This window comes from Prosopis cineraria, unplaced genomic scaffold, assembly GCF_029017545.1.
Source record: "Prosopis cineraria cultivar Desert tree isolate PC_DT_omini unplaced genomic scaffold, ASM2901754v1 PC3, whole genome shotgun sequence".
Classification (NCBI taxonomy): Eukaryota; Viridiplantae; Streptophyta; class Magnoliopsida; order Fabales; family Fabaceae; genus Prosopis; species Prosopis cineraria.
In genome coordinates, this window is record NW_026555334.1 from 8896734 (window position 1) to 8912019 (window position 15286).

A 15286-nucleotide genomic window follows, 5' to 3' on the forward strand; every position below is an offset into this window, starting at 1 on the left:
CATTGAGGATATATTCTATCCATTTGGAATCCTAGATTAACTAGGCTTATATCATTTAGGTTTTTAAAAGTTTATTAAAACAATAAGTCATTTGTATTTTTATTACTTGATTTGAACTTATGAATTGAATGTTTTAATTATGAATCTATTTTGATTAGTATTGTTCTCAGTGAGATGACATATTGTGAAATTTTGGATTATTATGAGATGTTGCTCGATTGCCCCTAGCAAAGTGTCTGAGATCCTAAACTTTTTTTTTTTGTATAATGTTCCTCCTAATTTTTGAAAACAATGCAATGTAATTTCTATTGTTAGAAAAAGTTAAGTTTAACTGTTAATTGACTTGAAAATAATAAGAAAGGATTTCAAAAATTACAGAAAAGGATTTTTAAGTTATTTTCTGTAATTTTTTTGGTCATTTTTATTATTTTTCTATCATTTTCTAATTAATTAATAGTCAAAGTTAATTTTAGGTAATAATATGGAATACATTGCATCATTTTTAAAAATTGAGGGGAACATTATACAAAAAAATAAATTTATGATTCTATATGCTTCTGAACTTATAATTTAAATGCCAAATAACTGTTTACCAATTTTAAAATTTTACAATATGGCTATTGGGGCGCGCGCGCGCACACATATATATATATATAATAAATTAATACATGAGAAATAAATATTATATAAAATTTTGAGTATTAAACAAATATTTCAGAAATATAATAAAAAATGAATATTATATGTGTGTGTATTGGGTTTATTTATTAATAACTATAGCACGTTGATTCTTTTACTGACAAAATAACTATATAACTTGTAACAATATAGATAAATACAACATGTGACGGTACTATTAATTAATTATTACTGCCTTATGCAGCTAATAATCAAATACATAATTGACGGGTAATATATGGCATCCTACCTTATGCAGTGATGCCATATGTTTTGTAGATTTTTGGTTTAAAGAAAAAAAAAAACAAATGATGTTAATTACTTTAAATTATTAAATTCCACGTTGGTAGTTTCTCCTCTATAAATAAAAAAGATAGGTAACCCAAAGTTCATATAAAGCTAACTCAACATCATGTTCGGTAATCCAAAGAAAATGATACAACGATATTGATAACTGAGATACGACATCCAATAACTAATTTAGGATTAACCAATACTTCTCTTAATAGTTCAACGAGAGCAAAAATTATCTCCCCTGGAATATTGAAAGCAAATCATAGATCTTTTTTTTAATTAAATTGCTATATATATCATAGTTAAAATTTGAACCCTCAACTACTTGTTTAAGTGATGAGAACCTTATCACTTATATTAACTTTGATTAACTTATTATGTTCTTGCTACTTTATGTATCCAACGCAGGTTCTTCATGTGTCTTGGGGCACAATCTATAAATTGGAAGGCACCTTTTGAACTAAGGCAATCCATCGCAAGACAATCAGCAGCACAATTAACCTCTCTTGGGATATATGTTTGAACTTTAACTGTGAATTTCCCTCTTGAAAGCTTCAAATCTTTGTCAGAACTGACCTGGAGCGGCAGTTTTTTCCCCTGTCTCTCAAATCATCAATAATATCTCAAGTAGATTTGGAATCAGCTAGATTCAAGAGTCGCATGTCTAAATTCCAGGATATATGCGTGAGTAAAATTGCTCTATGTTTTAGAAAACACTTCCAGTGAGGGAACCAGATCCTCTCAGCAGGGAAATTCTCAGCGTCCCTCATCGGCCAAATCTGGTCCATTCAAATGGTTAAAATATGATCAATACATAAATCGTATTGTTATTGAAAATACGTGTAAACAATTTATTTTTAAATAATAAACAATATATTTTAAATATCATGTATTGCTATAATTACTAGGTCAAGTTTAAGCCAGATTTTGAGTAAATATGCTTAACCTATTTATATAAATAAGTTTAATTATAAAATTAAGCATAGTTTTTTTATTTAATTATATTAAAATAAGTAAATAGGCTTGCAGAGACATACAACCAGTCTTGTTTAAATTTTGGTTTGGTTTGTCTGACAAAAAAGCCATCCTTAAATTTATAATTAGGCTTATTTCTATAAATAGGCTAGCTTGTTTATTCAAAATATGGCTTAAGCATGATTTATTTTTACTTATACATGACATTTCAAAATATTTTTTTTTACTATTTAAAATAAATTATTCACATGTACTTTTAATAGTAATGTGATGTGTGTGTATTGATCATATTTTGGCTATTTGAATGTACCAAATCCGACTGCTGAGGGAAGCTAAGAATTTGGCCATTGAGAGAATCCATATCCGGATTCGACTGATAGTGCTTCACCCCCCTTCTAAGTTTATAAAACACTTCTAGTTAAAATTAAATTCATTAAAATATTATATATTCAGTAAAATTCTTTAAATATACTTTAATACTTATTTTTCAAAAAAAAATATTATAAATGTTCAGAAAAACTCTTCATTTAATATAAAAATTAAAGAGAGAAAATGTAATAAATAGGGGATTTGTTTGTCATTCTCTCCCAAAATAAATTACATGTTTTATACTTATTTTTTATATTTTAATAAAAAAATTTAAAGCAAAATTTATTATCAAGTCTGCTAACTCATACTCACCGAAGAGAATATACTGATCTCCTATGTAGGGTGGAGCTAGAATTTGAAAATAAGAGGATCCAATATTAAAAAAACATATATACTATAAATTTTTCATAAATTTTCAGGGGGTTGGAAGTATGTAATATCTATATAATACAAAAAAAATTTAAAAAATTTGGGAGGCCACAGCCTGCTGGTCTCCCCCTCCCTCCGCAATTGCCTATGCTTGTGTATGTTTTTTTTCACTTCTTGGATGTCAAGTTTGTTCTGTACGTATATGGCCACGCATATTATTGCAGGGGATCAATTTTAATATTGCAGAATAGGAGAACTTTTAAATCTAAATGTCATATTAATTAGTAATTTCCCTTCAAAGTAACTATAATCTACTACATGTTGGCATTTTTTGAAAAGTCTTATGTTTCAATATGTAAGATATTTTATGGAATTTAAGAGCATATCACTTGCCTAACATTAGAAACAACTTGATGACCAATATTTTGTAAAATGCCTTATATTTAAAACGGAGGTAATACTAAATCAAGGTGGGAACACTAGTCGCAAATGTGGATTTGATTCATATATCACTTCTTTAACAACAACAATAATAAATTTTTGATACATTTAAAATGCTAATAATAATAACAACAACAACAACAACAACAATAACAATAACAATAATAATAACAATAACAATAACAACAACAACAACAACAACAACAACAACAACAACAACAAACAATAATAATAATAATAATAAAATTTTTTGATAAATTTAAAATGATAATTAATTAAGTGGGCTTTCTTGATTTATGTAAAGGAGAGATATAATTTTTTATATTCCCAACATTTTTTATTTGTTAATTTAATCCTTAAATTTTGATTTGAAACAACTCAATCCTTTTTTTTATTTGGAATAACATTCAATCAATAAATTACAAGGATTGAGTTGTTGGGAATCAAAGTTCAAAATTGAATTGATAATTTAAAAAAAATCATTGACAAAAAATTGCATTGTGAGAGAAAAATAGTAAAAAATCATTTAAAATGATCAAAAGATATACAGATAATATCATATGAGGCACCTGTAAGAAGAATGAAATGAATAATATGAGCCATATAAAAAGCAATACTAGAAAACTAAAGAAAACACTTATAAAAATTGTTAAACACGACCTTTTAAATAATAATATTTTCAAAAACTTGGTTAATGATTGAGTATAATGTTATTGTATAATCTATATAACTAACCCACTTGATAAGAAAAAGTTTAATTGTTGTCGTCAATATTTTAACATGTTGATATGATAATCACTAAAAGGAGTAATTATTGTAACATTCAATCTTGAAGCCACGTTAAGACTAAGGTTGGCCACATCCCTCTCTTAAAAAATTGAAAGGAAAGGAGGGGAAAAAAACACCTTCCTCCTTTGTATTTGTTTATATGCATACATAAAGAATGAAATGCAAAGGAACCTCCTCCCTCTGAACTAGTGACTTGAAGGCAACATGCAGAAAGATGACCAAATGATAATGGGCCATCAATAATTTAAATGTCAAACATTGGGCTCGCTTATATTTTTCAATTTGAGCCCATTTTTTTTTAAAAAAAACTTTTCAAGCATATTAGAATATAAGAGTTAACTATAATAAATATATAAATATAAAATTTACACCAAGTTATACCATTTATAGGTAATAATTTTAAATTTCATATCATGCATGAGACTTATCATTAGGTTTATATGCCCTAGTTCATGAAATGTAAAACTACAATAATTAACCTTAAAAATATTGGAGATAGGAGAAAAACTGTTAATTTGCCTGTTTAAAAAAAAACAACCAAATCACATATACGAGTTCATATTTCCCCCCAATCTGGTCTACATCTAAATCAACATAAAGATAGTACAGACTTCCTTCTTCAAAATCTTGCTAAGATTCTCTATAGTAGTACACATCCAACAAAAAGCAACAATCCTCCAACAACCAGCAAAGCAGCAGCAACCAGTAGAACAACATTACAACAGCCTTGTTATTAGTGTATACTAAATATAGCTAGTAGTGATTAGTCTTTATCATTAGTAAGTTGTTATATCAGTTTACAATTAGTTGAGTTTGTTACTCTCTTGCATGTACACGTGTCTTAGTAAACTAGTCAGGAGAACCTCTGTATAAGGATGTATACACAGTCTTCATTTTTGAATAAGATTCCCCTTTAGTGCTTTAGTTCTTTTCTCTGTTTTCTTGGCATGGTATCAAAGCCACACCACTATAACGGAGCTCTGATTACATGCAAAAACTAGCAAGGCATTGATGTTTGGTCTGTCTCTTCATTCTTAGATCAATAAATTAAACACAACAATGTCATCAACTTTAATAGCACCTCCGCTAATGGTAATCGATCCTAGACAAATATCTCGTAGCTTCATAAATAAAAAATTATAGTGAAGCTTGATGATTCTAACTATTTGATTTGGAAGCAATAGGTGTTTTTCATGGTCAAAGAACATCGACTCACTTCCATCCTTAAAGGTTCTATATGAGTGCCATCACAAACAACTAGAGATGAACACAATCGTGAAGTACCAAATCTTGAGTTCGATGTTTATGAATAGCTTGACTCAGCTCTAGCTTCATGGTTACTAGCCTCTGTTACACCTACTGTATTACACAACTTGTCGATCTTGAATCCATGGCGTAAATATGGTCTAAACTGAATCGATTATGTTCTAGCAAATTAGATTTAAAGATTATGTACTATCAAAATCAGCTCACAAACCAGAAGAAGGGCAAACTTAGTATGCGAGATTAACTAGCTAATATCAAATCAATTTGCAATCACTTAGTACTTCTTGGTGAACCCGTTCTTGAACACAGTCATATTTCTTATATATTGAACGGTTTAACTGCTGAATATGAATCTGTAATCGCTATTATTAAATCTTAAAACCTCAATTTGATCTTGATACTATTTCTATGATGTTGTTGGATTCTGAGGCTCGATAGAAGAATTTCATCAATGCAACTACAGCTTATGCTTACTATACAGCTGTACCTTTATAATCATGGGACTATTTTCCTAAGGAATCATATGTCTTTGTTGTTCAGTTGCCCTATTTTAGTGGACAAGGATCTAGTTCAGGAGGATTTTATCGTTATTTTAAAGTGGTCGAGGATGTGGTAATTATGGTGGTTCGGGTTGTCTAATCTGTCAAATATGTACTAAGGTTAGTCATACTACTAAGAAATGCTATTTTTGATATAGGTATGATGTTTCTTATACTCCAAGGCCTTCTACTTCACTATCTGCCATATCACAAACTTGCTATATGGCACGTAGTACACCTTACTATACTCTGAGGCCCTTTTGTTCATCATCTCCTATATCACAAGCTCATTTTATACACCTGGTATACTTTACCATACTTCTGCTGACATATATGGCTGGCTGAATAACTATTCTACCTTTTTCATGCCTCACTAATCTGCTGTTCAATAAAATACTGTGCCTCTTAATGCTACCACCTCTCCTATGACTAGTTCAAGTGCCTTTGCATCCTCTTTCACTTTAGTTGAGCAATCTTTGCTTAAGTCATCGTCTGCACAAGCTTTCATTGCCTCACTTGAACTATTTGATGATGATGCTTAGTATCTAGATTTTGGTGCCACATAACATATTGCTAAATCATCAGCACTCTTCCAACATACTGCTCCTCCATAAGGTAGTGGCAAAGTAATTGTAGGAGGTGGTTCATCTCTATCTGTTTCTTTTATTAGAAATACTTATTTGACTTCACTTGTGTCTCATTTGCATTTAAATTAGGTTCTATGTGTTCCGATAATGTAAAAGAATTTATTATCTATTTCTCAAGACACTATGGAAAATGGTGTTTCAATTGATTTTTTTCCTCATGATGTATTTGTTAAGTCACTACAGACAGGCCAAATTCTCATGCATGGACCTGAACTGGATAGGATGTACAAGCTTTTTGCAGAGCAAAAATTAGATGTTCCTTATTTATCGTATCTGGTAGCTCATTCATGCTTGCCTACTACTTCTTTTTTTCTCACTCAAACTACTGATGCCTTGTCCTTGTGGCACTATCAACTTAGGCATCCTCACATAGATACTGTTAAGAGTGTCTTGCATTCCAATAATATATCTGTTGCCTGTCCTACTGAGTTTTCTTGTGTCCTGTAACTTGGGGAAGAGTAATAAGCTTCCCCTTTCTGATTTGTTACTGTGTATTCGAAACTTTTGGAACTCTTTGCAATGGATATATGGGGCCCTGCTCCTCTTGTCTCAAATGGCTCTTGCTATTACAACTCTTTTATTGATGCTTTTAGTCGATTCACATGGATTTATATGATTCATAAAAAATTAGATGCCTTGCTATGTTTAAAGAGTTTAAATTATTAGTAGAAAATCATTTTTCTATTAAAATTCAACAAGTTCAAAGTGATAATGGAGGTGAATTCTTGGTCTTTGCTCCTTTTTTGAAGAGTTATGGTATTCAACATCGTCTAACCTGTCCTTGCACGTCAAAACAGAATGGTCTAGGGGAGAGGAGACAGAGGTCGATAGTTGAAATTGGGCTCATTTTACTTCCTCATGCTTCCTTACCTCTATATTGTTGGAGTGATGCATTCATTGTTGCTGTGTTTTTATTGAATCGCTTGCCTACTACTATGTTAAAATGTGCGACTCCTTATGAAAAATTATATGGTCAAAAGCCAAATTATTCTATTCTATGAGTTTTTGGTTGTGAATGTTTTCCTTACTCAGACCTTATAATAAAATAAGTTGTCCTTTCAATTTGCTTCATGTGTCTTTTTGGGCTATAGTTCTCAACATTGAGGGTACAAGTGTCTTGATCGTACTACTGGTCGTCTTTATATTACACGCCATATTTTGTTTCATGAAAAAGAGTTTCTGAGTTAAACTCAATTTAATGTTCGTAGTGTAGTGTCCAACTTGTGTTCTGATGAGTCTTTTTCATCCTTTACACCTGTTCAGTCTTTTCCTTTATTCTCTACCTTGATTTTTTCATCCTCAAATATTCCATTGTTTATATAATCCTCTCAGTCTACTTCTCCTACACATGATCATATTTTACTTGAGTCTCCTACATGTACTACATTTACACGTGATCATTCTACTCATGAATATTTTCTTCTTCTTACCTCTCACCTATTCAATCGTCATCCCATGCTTACTAGAGGTAAAGCTAGTATGTTTAAACCTTGTATTTTTGTTGTTGTTAAGGACATATCTGTATCTACTACTATTGAGGAAGTTCTTGCTCATCTTGAGTAGAGAAAAGCATTCAAGAGGAGTATGATGCTCTTCAAAAATTTCATACTTAGGATTAGTCCCTCATCCACCTAATAAAAAGGTTATTGGGTGCCATTGGCTGTGTAAAATTAAGATGCATGTAGATGGATTTGTGGCTTGATATAAGGGTCATTTGGTGGCAAAAGGGTATTCTCAAGAGGTTAGGTCTGATTATTATGATACTTTTAGCCTAGTTGTGACAGCAGCTATTGTTTGTGTACTTGCTACTCTTGTTGTCACAAATAAGTGGAAGCTTCACTAGGTAAATTTCAATAATGTATTTTTTGAATGGTGATCTGTCTAAAGATATTTTTTATGAAACAACCATGTGGTTTTGTTCACATTAATCCCTCTGGTCAACCACTTATGTGCAAACTTAAAAAATCATTATATGGTCTGTATGTTGGATTTTTTGCTTCAAAAGCTAAACCTTACTTGTTTGTTCACATCCATAATAATGATGTTTGTTATCTTATCAGTTATATGATGATTTAATTTTAACCGCTTCTAATGATAATGCTGTTAATTAGCTTATTTCTACAATGGGCAATGTATTTTCTCTTAAAGATTTAGGTGAGGTTTCATTTTTTTCTTGGCATCGAGTTTCATCACACCAGATATAGAATTCTTCTTACCCAATATAATAAATATGTTCACAACCTCTTAGCCATTGCTTGATTCTTATACTTGTCCTACTCTTATGGTTACTAATGTTGAGTTACATCCGAATGATAGTACTTTATTTCAAGATCTTAAGTTGTATAAAGGTGTTGTTGGTTCACTCCAGTATCTATGTTACACACGCCCAAAGATTGCTTTCACTGTCAATCAGCTTAGTTAGTTCATGCATGCTCCAACTAACAAATAGTAGTCTTGTGTCAAATGTCTTCTTCCCTATCTCAATGGGATAAGTACGTATGGTCTGCTTCTGTGTCTGTATCATGCTTCTTTGTTCAAGTTTATGCTGCTGTGAATTGGAGAGGTCCAACCGAGAATAAAAAGTCTCAAACTACTAGAAATGCTGAAGAAGTTGGTTAAGTTCTTTCATTTAAACCTCGTCGCTCCACTAGTGGTATTATGTTTTTCTTGGAGCTAATCCAGTGACTTGGGTTTCTAGAAAATAACTAGTGGTGTCTCGATCATCCACTAAAGTTGAATATCAAAGCCTAACAGATTCCATAACTAAAATTCTCTGGCTCTTGTCTTTACTGTAAGAAATGAATATATCATTTAACGGTATCCCAATAATCTGGTGTGATAATTTTGGAACTGTAGCTCTTGCAGCTAATCCAGTACTTCATTCAAAAACTAAGCATGTAGAGCTAGATGTTCATTTGATTTAGGAAAAAGTTTTAGCCAGTGTTGTTCAAGTGGTTTATGTACCAACAACTCATCAAGTGGCTAATATTCTTACCAAACCTTTATCCCACACTATGTTTGCTTACTGTCATCACAAACTCATGGTTTTTCCTCAAGAGGAGTTAGTAGTTATGGTTACTGCATTTATGATCTATTAATTCTTCAGACTCAATTTTTAATGCTTCTCAATAGGGGGAATATTAGTGTATATTAAGTATAGTTGGTAATGATTATTTTTTTATCATTAGTAAGTTGTTATGTCAGTTTATAATCAGTTGACTTTGGTATTCTCTTGCATGTACACATGGCTAGTAAACTAGTCATGAGAACCTTTATATAAGGATGTATACACAGTCTTCATTTTTTAAATAAGATTCCCCTTTGGTGCTTTAGTTCTGTTCTCTATTTTCTTAGCACTTGTTGCCTAGTGATGAGGTGGTAAGATTTCTTAGAAGTAGAATATATGGGTTAAATCCCATTTGTATTCTTATGCTATTAGTGCCTACTTCTCTAATACAAAAAGACACTTGTGAATTTGGGTGTTAACTTATTTAAGGCATGTTTCTTAACGAATACCTCACATCTTCAAATCTTGAGAAAAGATAAAGCAGGTTCTTCCCAATCCATATCTCATACAATGTCTTTCAATTTCCTTAGATGGAACATGGTTTAATGTGAATGTAGCTTTTCTAGTGCATAGCCCTAAAAGGATGGTGGAAGATCTACTTAACTCATCATGGATCAAACCTTATCTAATAGTGTCTGATTTCTCCACTCAAAAATGCGATTCTATTATGGGTTCTTGGAGGAGTTAATTGTGAAACTATCCCACAGCTCCTGAGATATTTAGTAAATTATTGGCTTAAATATTGACCTCCTCAATCAAATTGAAGAATTTTTAATAGTCTTGCTAAGTTAGTTTTTATACTTCATTTCAAAAGATTTAGATTTGTATTTCATTAAGTAGATATATCAATATATATTGTAGTTATAAGTAAAAGTATTAATGAAGTACAGATAACACCTTGTGGCAGTTATACTTAGTAGTCTACATACATCTGTATGTATGAGTCCCACTAAATCATTAGCCCTCTCACTATGCCTAATAAAAGGTGCTTTTGTCATCTTTCTTAATAAACAAGATTCACAAGTGTCATAAGATTCAAAATCAAATGAGTTGATAAGTCTATCTTGATAGAGCATAAAAATGTGTTTCTCATTTATATAGCCTAGATACGATGCCATAGGTAGGTTGGATTCAAATCATTTGATTGATCCTTTTAGTAATTACGTTATAGATATTTCATTTCCAGGATGTTCCAGATTTAAAAGATAGTGACCAAAATGCAAATAATTGTCAACATAAAAAAATGTCATTTCGATAAATAAAACATTACCATTCATAGTAATGGAAGTATAACTTTCCTTATCCAAATAAGAAAGAGAAATAATGTTACTATTTAAAGCAAGCACATAATAGCAATTATTTAAAATTAATAAAAGCTCATTGGGCAAAACTAATTCATAAGTGCCTACAGCTAAAGTAGTAACTCTTACTCTATTTTAACTCATAGGTCCATTTCACCCTTCATAACTTTCTACTATCTTTAAGACCCAGCATATTTGTACAAATGTGAGAACCACATGTAGTATCTAATACCCATACAGAAGAAGTAGAAAGGTGCATATCTATAACATAAATGCTTAAAGGATTAGCCTCGCTATCCTTATTCTTTTTCAAATCTTCTAGGTAAAGTTTGCAGTTCCTTTTCTAATGATCAGGTTCATTGCAAAAGAAACAAAATTTTTCCTTTAGAAGTTTTGCCTTCTTGGCTACAGGCTTGGTTTTGGTCTTCTTTAGCTCTTTGTTTTATCATTTGAGCCCCCTTCCCTTACCCTTGCATTTGGCTATCTTTTTCATACTCTTTCCTTTTTGACCATCAAAACAATGTTAGGCTTTTTCGTAATGTTTTGTTTAGCAGTTTTAAGCATCTCATGCAATTTAGAAATGGATTTCTTTATGTCATTCATGTTTCAGTTCATAACAAAGTGGTGATAACTTTTCAGGAGTGAGTTTAGGATCAAATCCATAGCCAATTGCTAGTTTAGGGGAAATTTGAGCCTCTCAAAGTGATCAATATAGTTCTTCATTTTTAAAACATGAGTGCTAACTGATGTACCCTCAACCATCTTGTAAGAATGTAAGGTCTTTATGGTCTCATACCTCTCTTGCCTTGCCTATTACTGGAACATTTTCTTAAGATGTAAAATCATCTCATAACTCTCCATGCATTCCAAATCTCTTTGAGGTTCTGAAACTATGGTAGCTAGTATTAGACATCCTACATCGATTGAGTCATTAGTGTGCTTCATGTAGCATTCCTTTGAGCTCTTGGAGCATTGTTCATAAGCTCCTTGAGAAGGGGTTTATCTAGGACATATGCCTTTCTTTCCTACTTGAGAATAATTCTCAAGTTTTCTAACCAGTTAAGAAAGTTTGTCCTATTGAGTTTGTCCTTTTCAATGACTAATCGCAACGACAGTATAGCAATATTACTAGTTGACATGATTCTACAATAATAAAATACACAAAGTTAATTCATATCTCCTACTAAAACTAACAATCCTCAAAATTAATTAGTGGGCTAAGACCCATATTTCATTTAAATTTAATTTCACTTTGGCTGGACACTTAAAATTAAGTTATTTATATAGGTAACTCATTTATCAATTACATCACATATAACTCTTAGATCTTTATAATATTAATCATCATATAATCCAGCATATTCAATCTCATCTAATGCCTTGAGATCCAAAACCATTTTAATAATCTCAACTAAGTCAAACAATAATGAATCTTTGTGAGTAGCACCATTACTCACGCTTGTCTCACTATGATAACCTAAATGCATCCACTTAGTAGAACCTACATTTTAGTGATCTAGATTTTAGAAAGTATTCATTAATTGATGGCACTATGACTTAAGATTTTGATTAGAGGATTTAATTGATCAATTTAGCTATCGTGTAAAATAAAACATGATTGTATCTCATCTATAATGATCTAAATTAAAAGCATAATTAAAAGTGACACAATATAGCTCACCTAGCTTATGTCCTCCCAAGCCAATGAGAGCACCTCTTTAAGAAAATAAATTACATAAAGAAACCTTGTTTGAGCATATGAGGGGATTGAGATAAAAAGAGAATTTATATTCAAAGTTTATAGAGAGAGGCATGACATGTAGATCGTATTTGAAATTTACAACCCTTATAAAACTAGAGCCATATTTATCACCATATCCAAATAACTTCAATTCAAGGAAACCAAAATTAATAAAACAAATCATATATAATGAAAAGCTATAAATTGCGTGTCATGACCCAAAAATAGAGGGTGACTGGCACGGGTATGAACCACTTTCACATTTCCATAAGCCTCCAAATGAATATTTATTCCATTTAAAAATAAATAAATTTTAATCAAATCATATGAGAATTAAAATAACTTCTTTAAACTCATTATCATAAGAAAGTGTCAACGTTTTTGTAAAAATTTTGGTAGAAACCTTTCTTATAATTAGGATCTCCCAAAATTTCTACAAAAAAACTTTTTTTTAGATAACTGTATAAATCAGGAGTGTAGCTCCTTCCAACTAGCAACCAATATATAAACCAAAACAAAGTCCATCAACAATCTATGTGGAGCATCTAATTTTTCTTTTAAATCAAAAAGACATACAAGCTATATACTTACATTAAAAGAAATAATACCAATCCAAAAACTTTTACCCACTGTAGCTATTCTGCCCTTTTGAGGTCATTGGTGGGATCGATGTCAGCTAACAAATTAGAGGCCAAAATAATTTTTCAGTGAATAGCATTCTCATGTTAAAATTCTTAAAATTTAAATTAACAATCTCTAAAAATGGTGTCAGATAATTGAAAGTAATTTCACCAAAATTTATAAGCATGTAAGTCATAATAATATTTGTAAAATAAGAGTAAATTGAAAATAATTTATGTTATCATACTTAAAGAAAACAATCTACTCTCATATAACTCAAAGTGATACAAATTACTAGTCAAAATCAGGTAAATTTTAAAAACACATATTAATCAACATTTAAAATTTTAAGAACTCAACAAAACATGTTACAAACATGGACACTCAGTCCATGAGGGTAAATAACCAAACACAGCTTATGTCACAAAAATGAACGTGGACACACCAGTCCACGAGGGTAAGTAACCAAACACAGCTGAAGTTACGAAACAAATGTGGACACACAGCCCACGAAGGTAATGCTAACCAAACGCAGCTCAAAGCCACGAAATCAGATGCAGGTACAAAGCCCAAGAATACCAAACGTGAGAATAAAAACCCACAAAACAAACTAGCTAGTGTTTAACCAGAGCGCTACGGGCTAACGGAATTACTGTTAGTAGCAGTGTTCTGTATAGAGTTCTCTTAGAAATCCCGTTTCAAACATACAAGAGAAATAATTATTTTTGAAGTCAAATTTTCATTCTCAAGATCAAACTTGCATGAATTGCTTCAAATTTATGAAACTTGTCAAATCGATACATTATAACAAATATACAAACTTGCACTAATCATGTAACCAAGAAATTTGAAATTCAATAAGCAAAGGTGCCTTCATAAACATTAGAAATATATTTCTTGAGAAAATGCACAAATCATAGTGTAACTATCCTTCATCGTTATTTCAAAATTTCTAAAACTAACATAATTCATAAAAATAAAATATTTCAATAAAAGATTTTTAATAAATAATTATAAGGAATGCTATTCACTTACCTGTTGCAATTTCAAATCTCCAAAATATTCTTTCTTTAATTTCTATCGGGATCCTCTTCCTTCACACGTCCTATAAAGATATTAGTAGACAAAATTTAATAAATCTTCTTTTAATTTACAAAGGCTTCCTTCCAAATTTCAGCTTCTACAGATATCTAGTTATTTCCAATTGAGAATTAAATCCACACTATCATCATCTCCCTTTTCTTCTTATATATTTCAACTTAATTTAAGTATATATATATATATATATATTTTTTTTTTTTTCCATACACCACACATACAGTCATGACAGCAACATAAAGAAGAACAATTTTTAGCATCCAACTCTATTATGCCATCCATTCACATGCACAATACACTAATAATTGAAAGAATGTAAAATTTCTCCCCTTAGTTAACCGACAATGCACACACACAGTGGGAGGAAGAAAACTGAATCTACAACTGAATAGGGGAAGAAGAATATAGCAATATTTTAGCCTCAACCCATGAATTAATCCTTCCACAGCACCATATCAGTTCTTCCTTTACTTCCTAACCACAAACGAACAAAATAAAGGAGGAAGAAACCAAGAGGCTATCAACCAAATAGGAAGAGAAGATGAGATTTTTTTCTGAACCAAAAAGAAGGAAAACAAAGCATCACTCACAAGAAGAAAAACGAACTCAGCACTGATTCAGATTCATGGCCAGTATACCCACTCTAGCAACCTGATTTCTTCCATCAGCCAACAACCCATATGTGCATAGCAAGATAAAACAGCAGCACAAAAAAGAAAATGAACAAAAGCAGAGAGCATGAAGAAGGACCTGAACGTATCAAAACAGTAATAAGCCTCCACTTCTATTGTATCAGTACTGAGCACAGAACAGAGGAAAGGGAGATAATGGGCAGTGTCTTTCGGCTAAACCTAGAAGCTTTTCAGATGAAATTTCTAGGTCTCTCTTCAGCTTTATACACATGTATTGGAAAGGAGAGAAGAGAATAATAATCAAATAGAAGAGAGGGCTATTTAGTAATTTTAAAGGAGCTGAAACCAAAAATCAAATCCTATTTAGCATCAAGAAATTTGAACTTGGGATCTTAGTAATGGGTATCACACACACTCTTGCTCTACTAACACTTCATATTGTCATAATAGTCCCAAAAT